The sequence below is a fragment of the Trichechus manatus genome, unplaced genomic scaffold, assembly GCF_000243295.1.
Source record: "Trichechus manatus latirostris isolate Lorelei unplaced genomic scaffold, TriManLat1.0 scaffold00044, whole genome shotgun sequence".
NCBI classification, from domain to species: domain Eukaryota; kingdom Metazoa; phylum Chordata; class Mammalia; order Sirenia; family Trichechidae; genus Trichechus; species Trichechus manatus.
The window spans coordinates 11081179-11096461 of NW_004443980.1; the positions used below are offsets into that span (position 1 = coordinate 11081179).

At 43.3% G+C, this 15283-nt stretch overlaps 1 non-coding gene across 1 annotated transcript; it reads left to right on the forward strand.

Annotated features, from left to right (window-relative positions):
• Nucleotides 1-12824: 12824 nt before the first annotated feature.
• TRNAE-UUC (transfer RNA glutamic acid (anticodon UUC)) lies at nt 12825-12895 on the forward strand. Its single transcript has one exon. It is a non-coding gene; the product is annotated as a tRNA-Glu (tRNA).
• The last annotated feature ends 2388 nt before the right edge of the window (nt 12896-15283 follow it).

Consider the following 15283-nt stretch of genomic DNA (forward strand, 5'->3'; position numbering starts at 1 on the left):
TAATTTTTTTTTCCCTTTATAAAGCAGCAGTGCCTTCGACTTGTAAAGTATTTTACCATTTACAAAACATTTTCACAAATCATGTGAAATAGCATCACAATAGTAAAGCACCCCTGGAACTCTGGACTCTCATTAGGACTCTTAGCTCACGCTCCTCTCTCCTCTCCTTGCTTCCTCCTCTCAGCAGATGGGCACTGAGTTGTTTTCTAGGAGGTTGACTTCCACCTTTTTTGCTTCAGCCTTCTGTAAATTCTTCCATCCACCTGGTACCAGTGCATGGGAAGACCAGCTGACCCTTGGGAAAAGCCTGGGCCCTCCGTGGGCAGCTGTTGACCCAGAGATAGGAAGATGCCTCTGAAACTTCCCCTTTTGTGAAAACACAAGTTCTCATGTGATGTGTGTGTGTGTGTGTGTGTGTGCATGTGTGTGTGTGTGTGTGTGTGTGTGACAAAGAACTTGGTTTGGGCTTTTGTCTATGGTTTCTGAAAATGGCCTTTGGAATTCTTGAGCAACAAATGTACCATTTGTTTTTCAAAAAGAGCCAGGCAACACCTAAACATGTGTAAATAAATTGTTATCAGGAAGGACCAGTCCCTGGAGAAGGACATCATGCTTAGTAGAGTAGAAGGTCAGCAAAAGAGAGAAAGACCCTCAACAAGATGGATCGACACAGTGGCTTCAATAATGGGCTCAAACAAAGTAATGATTGTGAAGATAGCGCAGGACCGGGTAGTGTTTCCTTCTGTTGTATGCAGGGTTGCTATGAGTCAGAACCGACTTGATGGCACCTAAAAACAACAATGAAATGAGTTAGGAGTCTTCAACTCATCACCTTGGTAACAGGCCTCAGGAAGGGAGGGGGGCATGATGAGGCCTTGGGACAAACCACTGCCCCGTACCCTTAGAGGCACAACCTTTGTTAGCAGGGTTAAAGAGATACCTGTCTGGATTGGTGCCAAGGTGTCTGACCCATCCCCTTCCTAGAGTGTCAGGTGGGAAAAATCTATATTGCACTTCAGGTAGCATGTCATATAGGCTTTGGAGTATAAAATAGCTAGAAGAAGGATTTTGAACATTTTAGCTATGATGCTAGGTGGAACACACGAAGCAGAAGTTTTTAGTCCACCTAACTAATCCTACGTGGCTTGGGGGAATCCACAGAAGGTAGGCCCTCTTTTAAAGTCTCTCATTTATGGTACAAAGTAGGATATGTTTAGAAGAGTTGACATCTCTGCCTGGATAGTCGTTTTGAGTCATAGGTGGGACTGACTCAAAAATGGATTCAAATTTGTTCTGGTGTGCTGTCTGCTTTGAGAAATCATTTTAATCCTCCTGATTTCTGGGACCATGGAGCTGGGGTGACCCATCCAGGCCATTTGCCCTTAGGTGTCCTTAAGAACCTTGAGCCTTTTAGGAATTGGTTTCCCTAAAGTCACCTTCAAGTCAAACAATAGCAGCTTAGTGGAGACCAGTTCTCAAGAGCAGGAACTCCAGGGTCCAACTGGAAGCTGTGATTTAGGATATATGGTGTGTCCTTAATTACTCTGTTTTTACATCTGACTGACCCCGAAGCACTGCATGTGCTCTGAGAAACCAACACGGAAGGAATTTACAATGACCCTCTGGAGACTACCCCGCCTGGACCTGCCTACCTAACCTGCTTTCACTGTCCCCTCTTCAGACCGCCTTCCGGATACCTTCAGGTTGATACTGCCCAATTCAAATAGTATCTACTTACAATAAATATATTCTGTGACACTAATTTCTGGTGTTTCTCTGTGCATTTAGGTCTTCAACAGCTTTTTGTTGAAAGGAATAAAAGCTATTTTTCATGTGCTAGCATGCTGGAAGCTCTGGTGTGTTCAGGTTCTGGTCAGAAGGATGTGGTATTCGTAGAGGAATCACTATTGGTGGTTGGCGCCCTTTTTCTAATGGCCTTCTGGCTATTTATAAATCTGGAGCAACCTGACAGTGTCTCACAGTGTGGGAGAGATTCACCCTCTCTCTTCTCTGTGAAACCACTTTGGAGGAACAGATATGCCCCATGAGAGCAATAGAAAATGTTGTTGTTGTTAGTAGCTGTCAATTCTCACAGAACGAAACGCTGCCAAGACCTGTGCCATCCCCATGTTGGGTTTTGGATAAGACTATTGTGATCCATGGGGCTTCCATTGGCTGATTTTGGGAAACAGGATCAGCAGGGCTTTCTTCCTAGTCCATTTTAGTCTGGTAGCTCCACTGAAATCTGTTCAGCATCATAGCAACACACAAGCCTCCACTGACAGATGGGTGGTGGCTGCACATGAGGCATATTGGCTGGGAATTGAACCCGGGTCTCCTGCATGGAAGGTGAAAATTTTACCACTGAACCACCACTGCCCTCATCCAATAGAAGGTAATAGCCATGTTAAGAGGGTCTTCTGCATGGCCACTGAGTGTGCAGGGATGGATCAGTAGGCTATAGACACTACCTACCTGATTTCTGCAGGGTGTGTGTGTGTGTGTGTGTGTGTGTGTGTGTGTTTGAGCAGGTTTACTCAGAAAGCTATTCAGTGGCTGCACTCTGAAAGATCCTCCATGAAAGGCGTAGCACATTTCAGTATGTCACTCACAGGAAGAATGTCAAGATGGAATGACAGCCTCCACCTACCATTTAAGCTAACTTTGGGTTGACTTTATCACTTATAAAAGAGATATCTTCCATGGAAGCAATTAATCAAACTCTTGAAAGGGTAGGCTGCGGAGGGAAGAGGCTTCCAGGGCACGTGTGTTTTTCCACATTGAGATGAAGCCCTATGCCTGATGGGTTTTTTGACCCTATAGGACCCAGCCATCTTTGCTTTCCTCCACTAGAAGTGGAATCAGACACCATTGTCCCAGTACATGTTTACCATTCCTGGAGGATGTTCTGGAGCACAGCCCATTACACTCTGTCATCCCTGCTGCTCTGTGCCCAGCTCCCAAGGCAGAAGGCGTGTGAAATCATACAGTGGAGAAAAGAGTGCCAAACCCCAAAGGCAAGTGCTTCCCAGCTTATAAGGAGATTGGGAAATCCAGAAAATTCAGAGGTTAATATAACAGAACCAAAAGAACCAGCCAATTCAGTAATAAAACAAAATAAGGCAGGACAAGCCAGTTGTAAAACAGCTCACTGATTGACAGATTTGTCAGCTGTTCGCTTGCACTTCCTTGAGACACAGCCACGGAGCACAGCCTGGAGTGGGGTCAGATGAGGTGATATCAGGCGGAGTCAGAAGTTGCCCAAGGGAGTGTTTGCTGAGGAGGGAGTTGGGTCGTTCTCTGGTCTTGCCTTCCTGGGAATTCATCCATGATCTATGGAGGAAACTCAGTGTGAAATCCCTGTGTTTTACTCTAAATACTGGCAGTGTCCCTGGGCAAGAAAGTGCTATTTCTTCAAGGTTTCTGGAGACTGGAGTGGGTTTGTTTTTCCTTGGGCCCAAAGACTGGTTGGACACATAGGAGAATGCTGCCAGGGTTGGTGGTTGGTCTAATAGAATGCTTCTCAAACTGGAATTCGCAGATTCTCTCTGCAAATTATCTTGTGGTTGTTGTTCACTGCCCTTGAGTATCCCCTGACTCATGGCGACCCCAGGCACATTGGAACAAAATGCTGCCTAATCCTGTATCATTCTCATGATTGATTGTGGATCAGACCATTGTGATCCATAGGATTTTCATTAACTGATTTTCGGAAATAGATCACCTTGCCTTTTTCCCTAGTCTGTCTTAATCTGGAAGCTCCACTAAAACCTGTTCAGCATAATAACAACATGCAAACCTCCACCGACAGATGAATGGTGGCTGCACATGAAGTACATTGGCTGGGAATCCCTGGGTTTCCATCATGGAAAGTAAGAATTCTACCACTGAACCACCACTGCCCTCTAGTTTTATAGTAGCCTAACCTTTAAAATATAAATATAATATAAAAAAAAAAACAAACAACCCACCAAACTCATTGCCGATGAGTCAATTCCAACTCATAACCACCCTACAGGAAAGAGTAGAACTGTCCTAAAGAGTTTCCAAGGAGCGACTGGTGGATTTGAACTGCTGACCTTTTGGTTAGCAGCCAAGCTCTTCACCACTGTGCAACCAGGGCTCCAAATAGAGGTACACATTTAACAGCTGGGGCAACTGGATGTTTGATTTATCATTAGTGTGCAGGTGTAATTTCAATGCCTATGTTTATGATTGCATTCACTCCATGAAGGGTGAATGGCATTGGGAAGCTTTGCATGAATGGAGATGTAGCATCAAATTCAGCTGAAGAAAGTGATGGGAGAATGGAGTCATCCCATGGTTCATGGTAGCCTTGGCATGCCCCTTTCAGAAATGCCAGCATCGGAACACTGCCAGCATCATGTGCAAGCAGCAAATTAGTTTCAATAAACAACATTATTGGTTCCATTAATTTAATGTGGTTAATTTGAATTTTATTAGCCTTTTAAGTTTTGTTTCTTTTTAATTTGTAAACTTTGTATTTCTTTTCCTTGAGTGGAAGTTTATGTTTTAGTCATTGCTCAAGGAAATGTGAAAAACATGCACCATTATGAGTTGTTGATAGGAGTGTAAATTGGTACAACTTATGAGGAAAACATTTTTCAAAATATAATGTATATACCTGTTAACAATAAATACCTTTCTAGGTATTTATTTTGTAGATAGTTTTGTTTTTTTAGGGCTCTTTAAAAAAAAATTTATTGTGGTGAAATATATATAGCAAAATATTTTCCATTTCAACCACTTTTATATATAGCACACTTTGTTTTACTGTGCTTTGCAGACGTTGCCTTTTTTTACAAAGGTTTGTGGCAACCCTGCATGGAATGAAGTGTATTGGCGCAATTTTTCCAACAGCATGTGCTCACTTTGTGGCTCTGTGTCATATTTGGTAATTCTTGCAATATTTCAAACTTTTTCATTATTATTATATCTGTCATGGTGATCTGTGATCAGTAATCTTTGATATCACTATTGTAATTGTTTTGGGGCACCACGAACGGTGCCCATATAAGACGGTGAACTTACTCCATAAATGTGTGTGTTCTGACTACTTCACCAACCAGCCGTACCCCCGTCTCTCTCCCTCCCCTTGGGCCTCCCTATTTTCTGAGACATGACAATATTGAAATTAGGCCAATTAATAACCTTACAATGACCTGTAAGTGTTCAAGGGAAAGGAAGTGTCGCACATCTCTCATTTTAAACCTAAAGCTAGAAATAATTAAGCTTAGAGAGGAAAGCATGTTGAAAGCTGAGAATGGCTGAAAGCTAGGCCTCTTGTGCAGAACAGTTAGCCAGGTTGTGAATGCAAAGGAAAAGTTCTTGAAGGAAATTAAAAATGCTACTCCAGTGAATACACAAATGATAAAGCGAAACGTCTTATTGCTGATACGAAGAAAGTTTTAGTGGTCTAGATAGAAGATCAAACCAGTCACACAACATTCCCTTAAGCCAAAGTCTAACCCACAGCAAAGTCCTAACTCTCTTTAATTCTGTGAAGGCTGAGAGAGGTGAAGAAGCTGCAGAAGAAAAGTTGGAAGTTAGAAGAGGTTGATTCATGGGGTTTAAGGAAAGAAGCCATCTCCATAACATGAAAGTGCAAGGTGAAGCAGCAAGTGCTGTTGTAGAAACTAAAGCAAGTTACCCAGAAGATCTAGCTAAGATAATTGATGAAGGTGGCAACACTAAACCACAGATTTTCCATGTAGATGAAACAGCCTTAGGTCGGAAGAAGATGCCATCTAGGACTTTCGTAGCTAGAGGAGAAGTCAGTGCCTGGCTTCAAAGCTTCAAAGGACAGGCTGACTCTCTTGTTAGGGGCTAATGCAGCTGGTGACTTTAAGTTGGAGCCAATGCTCATTTACCATTATGAAAATCCTAGGGCCCTTAAGAATTATTCTATATCTACTCTGCCCGTGCTCTGTAAATGGAATAACAAAACCTGGGTGACAGCACATCTGTTTACATCATGGTTTACTGAACATTTTAAGCCCACTGAGACCTACTGCTCAGAAAAAAAGATTCCTTTCAGAATATTAATGCTCATTAACAGTACACCTGGTCACCCAAGAGCTCTGATGGAGATGTACAAGGAGATTAATGTTATTTTCATGCCTGCTAACACAGCATCCATTTTGCAGCCTGTGGATCAGGGAGTAACTTTGACTAACAATTCTTATTAAGAAATACATTTCATAAGGCTATAGCTGCCATAGATTGTGATTCCTCTGATGGATCTGGGCAAAGTAAATTGAAAACCTTCTGGAAATGATTCACCATTCTCGATGCCATTAAGAACATTCGTGATTCATGGGAGGAGATCAAAATATCAACATTAACAGGAGTTTGGAAGACGTTGATTCCAACCCTCATGGATGACTTTGAGGGGTTTGAGGCTTCAATGGAGAAAGTAACTGCAGATGTGGTGGAAATAGCAAGAAAACTAGAATTAGAAGTGGTACCTGAAGATATGACCAAATTGCTGCAATCTCATAACAGAACTTAATCAGATGAGAAGTTGCTTCTTATAGATGAGCAAAGAAAGTGGTTTCTTGAGATGGAATCTATTCCTGGTGAAGATGCTGTGAATATTGTTGAAATCACAACAAAGGATTTAGAATATTACATAAACTTAGTTGACAAAGCAGTGGCAGAGTTTGAGAGGATTGACTCCAATTTTGAAAGAAGTTCTACTGTGGGTAAAATCCTACTAAACAGCATTGTGTGCTACAGAGAAATCTTTAATGAAAGGAAAAGTCAATCGATGAGGCAAACTTCATCGTTGTTTTAAGAAACTGCCACAGCCACCCCAACTTTCAGCAACCACTACCCTGATCAGTCAGCAGCCATCAACATCGAGGCAAACCTTCCACCAGCAAAAAAGATTATGACTCACTGAAGGCTCAGATGATGGCTAGCATTTTTTAGCAATAAAGTATTTTTTAATTAAGGTATGTACTTTTTTTTAGACATAATGCTATTGCACACTTAAGAGACTACAGTATAGTGTAAATATAACTTTTATATACACTGGGAAGCCCAAAAAAATTCGTTGACTCTCTTTATTGTGGTGGTCTGGAACTGAACCCACAATGTCTCTGAGGTATGCGTGTATACAACTTAGTGACATAAATTATATTCGCAATGTTGGGCAACCATCACCACTACGTTTTTAATTTTTTTCATCACTTTTAACAGAAACTCAGTGCCCCTGAAGAAATGCACCCCCTTTATGTTGCTTTTATAGTTATATAAGGCCTCTAGATGTGAAGGGTTTATTCCTAAATTTGTGTTGGTATATTTTTAAGTAGCATTATAGTAAAGTAAGTTAATGTTAACATTGAGGGTCCATGATACCTTCTCTTTAGAAGGACCTTCAGCACTCAGTGTGAAAGGCTCTAGCAATCCCGGTTGTTAGGGGGGTTGTCATGGATTGAATTGTGTCCCCCCAAAATATCTGTCAACTTGGCTAGGGCATGATTCCCAGTATTGTATGATTGTCTACCCTTTTGTCATCTGATGTGATTTCCCTATGTATTGTAAATCTCATCACTATGATGCTATCGAGAGGGATTAGCAGCAGTTATACTGATGAGATCTACAAGATGAGATGGTGTCTTAAATCAATCTCTTTTGAGGTATAAGACAGAAGCGAGCAGAGAGACATGGGGACCTTATATTGCCAAGTAAGGAGTGCTGGGAGCAGAGCTTGTCCTTTGGACCTAAGGTCCCTGGGCCTGAGAAGCTCCTTGACCCGGGGAAGATTGATGACAAGGACCTTCCTCCAGAGCCAACAGAGAGAGAAAGCCTTCCCCAGGAGCCGAAGCCCTGAATTCGGACTTGTAGCCTACTAGACTGTGAGAGAATAAATTTCTCTTTGTTAAAGCCATCCACTTGTGGTATTTCTGTTACAGCAGCACTAGATAACTAAGACAGAGGTCAACAGACTCTATCTATATTAGATCATACTAGAGGGATTCTTTAATTCAGGACTTCCTGAGCACAATATAATGATTTATTTAGAATGACTGAACTTACATTCAGGAATTTTATCCATTGTCGTCGATATAAATTCATAAAAAAAATATACAAATACACATATCAGCTTCTTGTTTGTGTTCATGAAAAACTGGTGCTTGGACTTCTTAGCCTCTTCTCTGGGGCTCAGCTGATCCTCTCCCGTGTCTCACACCCTTCCTGTCGCACAGCGTCTGTGCTGGGCTGGCTGCGGCTTTTCTTTGGGATACTTGTTTTATGTATGGAAAGCTTTTAGACTTTACATCAGCAAAGCCTCAGATTTCACTTTAAATATAATTCTGCTCAAGCAGTTTTTATGGAGTTTGGCTTTCCTAGAAAACATTCTGCAAACTGCTGCTTTCTTATTTTGCTTATTAACCTGAGGCTTGTTTTTGTCTATCAACTTGCGTTCACAGCTCTCTTTGTCTCTCTCTCTAAGGCATCCACTCAGCCCTCCATGCTGCTCTCTCTGTTTAGATGAGGATTCTGCCTGTGTAGCTCCAGTTGCTGTTGAATGGATTCCAGCTCATCATGGCTCTATGTGTGTCAGAGGAGAATTATGCTCCATAGGGTTTTCAATGGCTGATTTTTTGGAAGTAGATTGCTAGGCCTTGCTTACGGGGCTCCTCTAGGTGGATTGGAATCTCCACCCTTTCGGTTAGCAGCTAAGCATGTTAACTGTTATACCACCCAGGGACCCGGCCCATTTATCCTTTCTTTTTCTGGAAGTCTGCCCATTTAGTAGGAGGGGCTTTTTGAACTCTTTGGGGCAGGAAGTCACTTTCTGAATGGGAGCCACGTTGAAAATTGAATCCCACTTGGGGTAGAAACACGTACACTCAGGCACTTTGTTTGTGAAACCATTCATGTTCCAGATGGCAGTGGGAGTCAGGGGTTATTTCTGGTTAACATTCCATGACAGGTGTCATGGAGACATCACACCTCCACGCTATCCCTTCATTTGGCAAATATTTATTGAATACCTTTTACGTGATACTATGAGCCACTGTTTTAGGTGTTGTCAATACTAAGATGAATAAAATATAGTTTTTGTCTCTCATGAACTTGTGGTCTCATTGGGGATGACATGAGCATCTGAATAAGCTGCAGGACAGTGTGACAAATGCCATTGTTGTTGCTGTTAGCTGCCATAGAATTGGCCTCCAACTGGTGCCCCCATGCACAATGGAATGAAACCCTGCCTGGTCCTACACTATCCCCATGATCGGTTGAAGATCAGACTATTGTGATCCAGGGGATTTTCTTTGGCTAGTTTTGAGAAGTAGATCACCAGGCCTTTCTTCCCCAGTGCCACTGGGTGGATTTGAATCACCAAACTTTCTACTAATGGCTGAGCATGTTAACAGTTTGTGCCACCCAAGGACTCCACTATTTTCATACGCATGGTAAATTTTCATTTGCAATAGGGCAGCTCTTGCCCATTTTCTGGTTGCTGCGTAGAAGAGCTGAGTTCTGGAAAGCTCTGATTTGCTTTTTCTGCGAGTCTTGATGACACGTTTTCAAGGTCTGTATCTGTCAATGTGAGCAGCTGCTTGACGCCTTTCCATGAAGCCTGCTCAGGGTTTTACAGACCCCGACATGGAATCATATAAAGACTGGCTGCCATTTTGGGCTGCAGTCTACTGATACTCAGTTTTTTCTTGTATGAAGATTTGATTTTAGATCAGTTGGAAAATGACGTGTTTAGCCTGAATCATCTTAGTCTGCAAAATTAAAATAGAACGGAATACGCAGTAGTTGACTCATACTATCATAGTTAAACTACTTGTAACTTAATACTACGTGACTTTATGGATTAGTTTAGTCAATGATTTTATACGGATCATATACGCCAGAGAGCTTCTTCCTTCTTGATCTGTCCTCTAGCTATGTGTGTCATTATTACACCTCTAACAAATAGTATATTTTAAGATCCCGTATATGTATAGCTCTATTTTCTCTCTCTGTCGCTCTCTTTTTCTGTCTGTTTCTGTCACTCACTGTCTTGGTTATGTAGTGCTGCTATAACAGAAATACCACAAGTGGATAGCTTTAACAAGCAGAAATTTATTCTCTCACAGTTTAAGAGGCTAGAAGCCTGAATTCAGGATGCCAGCTCCAGAAGAAGGCTTTCTCTCTCTGTCGGCTCTGGGGGAAGGTCCTTGTCATCAATGTTCCCTGGTCTAGGAGCTTCTCAGCGCAGGGACCCCAGGCGTGCACCCCTGGCTCTTCTTGCTTGGTGGTGATGAGGTCCCTATCCTCTCTTCTTGATTCTCTCTTTTATAACTCAAAAGAGACTGACTTAAGATACAACCTAATGGTGTAGGCTGAGTCCTGCCTGATAACTGCCTCTAATCCTGTTTCATTAACGTCATAGAGGTTAAGATTTACAACACATCAGATAATCACACCAGATGACAAAATGGTGGACAACCACACAATACTGGGAATAATGGCCTAGACAAGTTGATACACATTTGGGGGGGGGGGGTACACAATTCAATCCATAACGTTCCACCCTTTGGCCACCCAAAATTCATGTCCTTGCCACATGTAAAACACTTTCACTCCGTCATATCATCCTGAAAGTCTTAAATCAATTCCAAGTCCAAATTCCATCCTGGGGCAAAATTCCTCTTCATCTATGAAATCTAGATGCAAGTTATCTGCTTCCAAAGTACAATAGTGGAACAGGCACAATGCAGACATTTCCATTACACATGGGAGAAATTGGGGGGCAAGAAGTGGTAACAGGCACCAAGAAAGTCAGCAGAGCACATTACATTAGCTCTCAAGGCTTGAAAACGATTCTCTATTCTCTAAGATCATGTAGGCAATGGCCCTACCCTCCAGACTGAGTGTTGGCCACATTCTCTGGATTCTGGGTGGAGGCCCTTCAGTCCTTGGCTTCAGCTTCACCTTCCAGACCCACTGGAATGGCAACTCTGCTCCCTCGGCTTTGGATGGCTCCATTCTCCTAATCCATCTGAGTGGTGACCCTACCTCCTGGGCCCCAGCGGGACATTCTTCTGCCTCTTGGGCATGGGAGCCCCACCCCTTCAGCTTTGGGCAGTGAATCTGGCCCCATCCTGCTGGCACTCCTGAACAGCAGCCTGACACTCCAGAACTCAGTTGGTGAAGATCTGACTCTTTGAAACCTAGGAGGCTGTGGCTCCACCCTTTGAAACCCCAGAGACCATGGCTCCACCCTTTGAGACCCCAAAGGTCGTGACCCTACCCTTTGAGAATGAGGCAGGTCTGCTTCCTGTGTTCCTTGTCTCTTCAGCTTCTGCTTCCTGGTTTCTTGTTTTCTCAGCTCCTTGGGCCTCGCTGCCTGTGTCTGCCCTGTTGGGGCAAGAGTTCCAAAACTCTTTAGCTCCGCCAATAAGTGCCTGGAGGCACCCTACTTCGCACTCTGCCAGCAAACTTTAGTTGGAAGGCACTCAGCAGTCTTGCTCCGTGGGTCAGCAAGTCTAGCTCCGCTGATAAGTACGCGGAGGGACCCCACTCCAGTAGGAAGCCTCCTTCGAAAAGGCACTCAGCTCTCTCACTCCATGGGTCAGCACCAGTGCTGTTTCTCACTGGTCTCCTGGTTCTGCTGCCACCGTTTCTCTGCTGCTGCTTCTCGCCATCTTTGCCATCTCCAGTGTTACAGCTCTCCTCACTTCCTTCTGCGTCCTTCACCAGAATTGTCTTTCATGTCCATAATTCCACCAACAGTATCTTCAAGGCAATCTAGGATTTTACCATTATGCACTTTAGAACTCTTCCAGCCTCTACCCATTACTCAATTCCAAAACTGTTTCTACACTGTTAGAGCAGCACTCCACTCTTCTGGTACCAAATTCTGTCTTAGTTATCCAGTGCTGCTATAACAGAAATACCACAAGTGGATGGCTTTAACAAACAGAAATTTATTCTCTCACAGTTTAGGAGGCTAGAAGTCCGAATTCAGGGTGCCAGCTTCAGCGGAAGGCTTTCTCTGTCTTTTGGCTCCAGGGGAAGGTCCTTGTCATCAATCTTCCCCTGGTCTAGGAGATTCTCAGCACAGGGACCCTGGGTGAAAGGATGCATGTGCTCCTGGCTCTTCTTGCTTGGTGGTAATGAGATTCCTGTCCTCTCTGCTTCTCTCTTTTTTTCTGTTAAAAGAGATTGACTCATGATACAACCTAATCCTGTAGATTGTGTCCTGCCTCATAATTACCTCAAATCCTGCCTCGTTAACACTGACACTTATATTTATAAAAATATGATTACGATATTCCCTGACTAATTAGGAAGGTTTGGGCATGTGGATTGAGGTTGTTCTTCAATGATTTTAAGCATGTGCTAAATAAGGATGGGTAATGGCAGAGGCAGGGCCATGACATGGGGTGGGGGAGATGCTCAGTGCTGCAGAAAGTCTACACTGACACCACGGCCTAGTGTAGTGAAGGCTCTACCTGAGGTTAAAAGACCAATTTGCCTAATCATAACAGTTGTGACCAGAATCTGATTTGGGTGTTAACTTGCTCTAAGAGTGTGATTCACCATTGTAAGCCTAGCGTGGTGGGAAAGCACATATTTTGCAGTCAGTGCACCTGAGTTGAAATTTGGGGCTCAGCCATTTGCTAGCTGTGTGATATTGGGGTCAAGGTCCAATATCTCTGATCTTCAATTTACTTCTCTGTAAAAGAAAAATAAAAGCACCTTCCTCATGGAGGTTATTGAAGATTAAATGTATGTTGAATGTACAGATATGGGAGATTCAGATTCAAGATTTGTCTCTGTCCTTTGAGGTGGCAGTGGTGGTTCAGTGGTAGAATTCTTGCCTTTCATGCAGGAGACCTGGGTTTGATTCCTAGCCAATGCACCTCATGTACAACCAACTCCCATCTGCGAGTGGAGGCTTACGTGTTGCTGTGATGTTGAGCAGATTTCAGAGGAGCTTCCAGACTAATACAGATTAGGAAGGAAGGCCTGGCGATCTACTTTTGAAAATCAGCTAATGAATACCCACCCTATGGATCACAATGGTCTGATCACATTATGCACGGGGTTTCCATGAGTTGAGCGCCAACTTGATGGCAGCTAACAATAACTTGAGGGGCAGTGTGTTATGTGACCCATTTCAGAATATCTGAGCAGTCATTTAGCTGGAAAGGTTGCTTTATCCATTTTTTCATTTATTCATTCATTGATCAATTGACTCTGTAGGACACGTCCTGCTGGACCACACCATAACTGTAAGACAACACTCCAAATCTGTGTGGTGCTCACAGGTTGTACCTGATTTCTAGATAGCCAGGAGTGCATTAGAAATAGGACACCGATAACTAATATGGATTGCTCCATAAACATCATGGCCTTCCCACCAGATCCTGAACACACGTTAGCACATGAAAAGTAGCTTTTACTACTTACAAGAATCAGACTTCATACAACAGGAAAAGTTCCATAATGAGCAGACCCCCCTCAAAAGCTGTCTGGGCATAGATGACGACCCTTCCTTGCACATCCCACTTCGTGCCATGGGTGAGGTGCTTAAATGGGACCCTACCTACTGCTAGTCTCCCCTTGGCCAGGTAGGTTCACTTAAGTGGACTGTAAGCTTATGCTACGTGTGCCCCACCTGCTCCATAGCTGAGAAGACTAAGAAGACTTCCACTCTCAGCTGTTTTATACCTCCAGCTTAAGTGACTAAGGAGCCCTAGTGGCACAAGTGGTTAAGCACTGGACTACTAACCAAAGGGTTGGCAGTTCAAACCCACCAGCCACTCCATGGGAGAAAGATGTGGCAGTCTGCTTCTGTAAAGACTACAGCCTTGGACAACTTGTAGGGGCAGTTCTACTCTGTCCTGTAGGGTTGCTATTGGTCGAAATCAACTCAAGGGCAGTGAATTTGGTTTTTGGGTTTTAAGTGATTAATTTTATTTTTTTCACTCTGTAACAAACATCCTACTGCATCATGCTCCCAGTGACTTCCTGAGGAGGGAGGGTGATTAGCCCAGAATTGTATCTTTTTAACCTTGCTGACAAACAGCAGGGCTCAGTGCGGGTGGTGGTTTGTTCTGAGGTCTAAAGATGTTGGCAGAGAGAGGAACGGAGAAGACCATGGCCGCCTGGCTTGTCCGTGGGACTTGCTCCTCAAGAGCTCATCTCCTCAAGGCTGAGCACAAAGTACATGACACTGGGCTGGTGTGGGGGCATAATTTTGAGGAAGTCAGACCCTGTCTTGATCCTGCCAGTTGTGTGGAAGTGCTGACCACTTACAGTGGTTACAATCCAGCGTGAATCAGGGTTACACTAGGGGATGCACGCCATGCTCTGGGGCATTTGGAGAGTCTGCTAACCTGGCTGGTGTGGGGCCAGGGAAAGCTGGGGTCCAAAGGATAAGGAGGAGGTAGGCAGGTGAAGATGAGGCAAAGAGCATATCATAACACACAAACAGAGGCCAAACAGCTAGAGAACATGTGGCCCCACTAGACATTTTGTTATGGTAGGGATGTCAAATGTTGTTGTTAGGTGCTGTCAAGTCGGTTCCAACTCATAGCAACCCTATGCACCACAGAACAAAACACTGCCCCGGTCCTGCACCATCCTCAACAATCGTTGTTATGCTTGAGCTCACTGTTGCAGCCAAATATGGGTGTTGATGTCAGATAGAGGATTGCAGAGATAACAAGCTACTCATGCCCAAGAGTACTCTCCTTGCCTCCCTGATGGAGACCCTTACTGAATACGTTGATACCACAGACACTGTCATCACCAAAAGATAAGATGTTAAACCTTAAACCAAAACTATCCCCTGAAGTTTTCTTTGAACCAAAAAATAGCTTATCCTAATTAGTAAAGGATGTCTACTTTGAGCATTGTGCTCCTTTAAAGAATTATCTATGTGAGTTCAAATTGACAACGACAGCTTGGAAGATTGGATGTGAAGCTTAGGGAACAGTGAGTTTAAGATAATGGTGGTAGAATAATTTGGAAAAAGATAGCAAGATGGTAGCACAGCTTGAAGCATGTAATCAAGGTCGCTTAATTGTACATGTAGAAGTGATGTATCTCTGGCTGTATACTTCCACCAACAAAAAAAAAGATAGGATGCTGAGGCATTCCTCACATTTGGAGTTGGAACTTGACATGCATTTTTCCCTAGAAACAATATGTTAAATGGTGGTTAGATGTAGTTATGACAGTGCTAGAAATAACATCTTTGGGTGCATTATTCATTTAAATAGATAAGGTACAGAAAAATAAG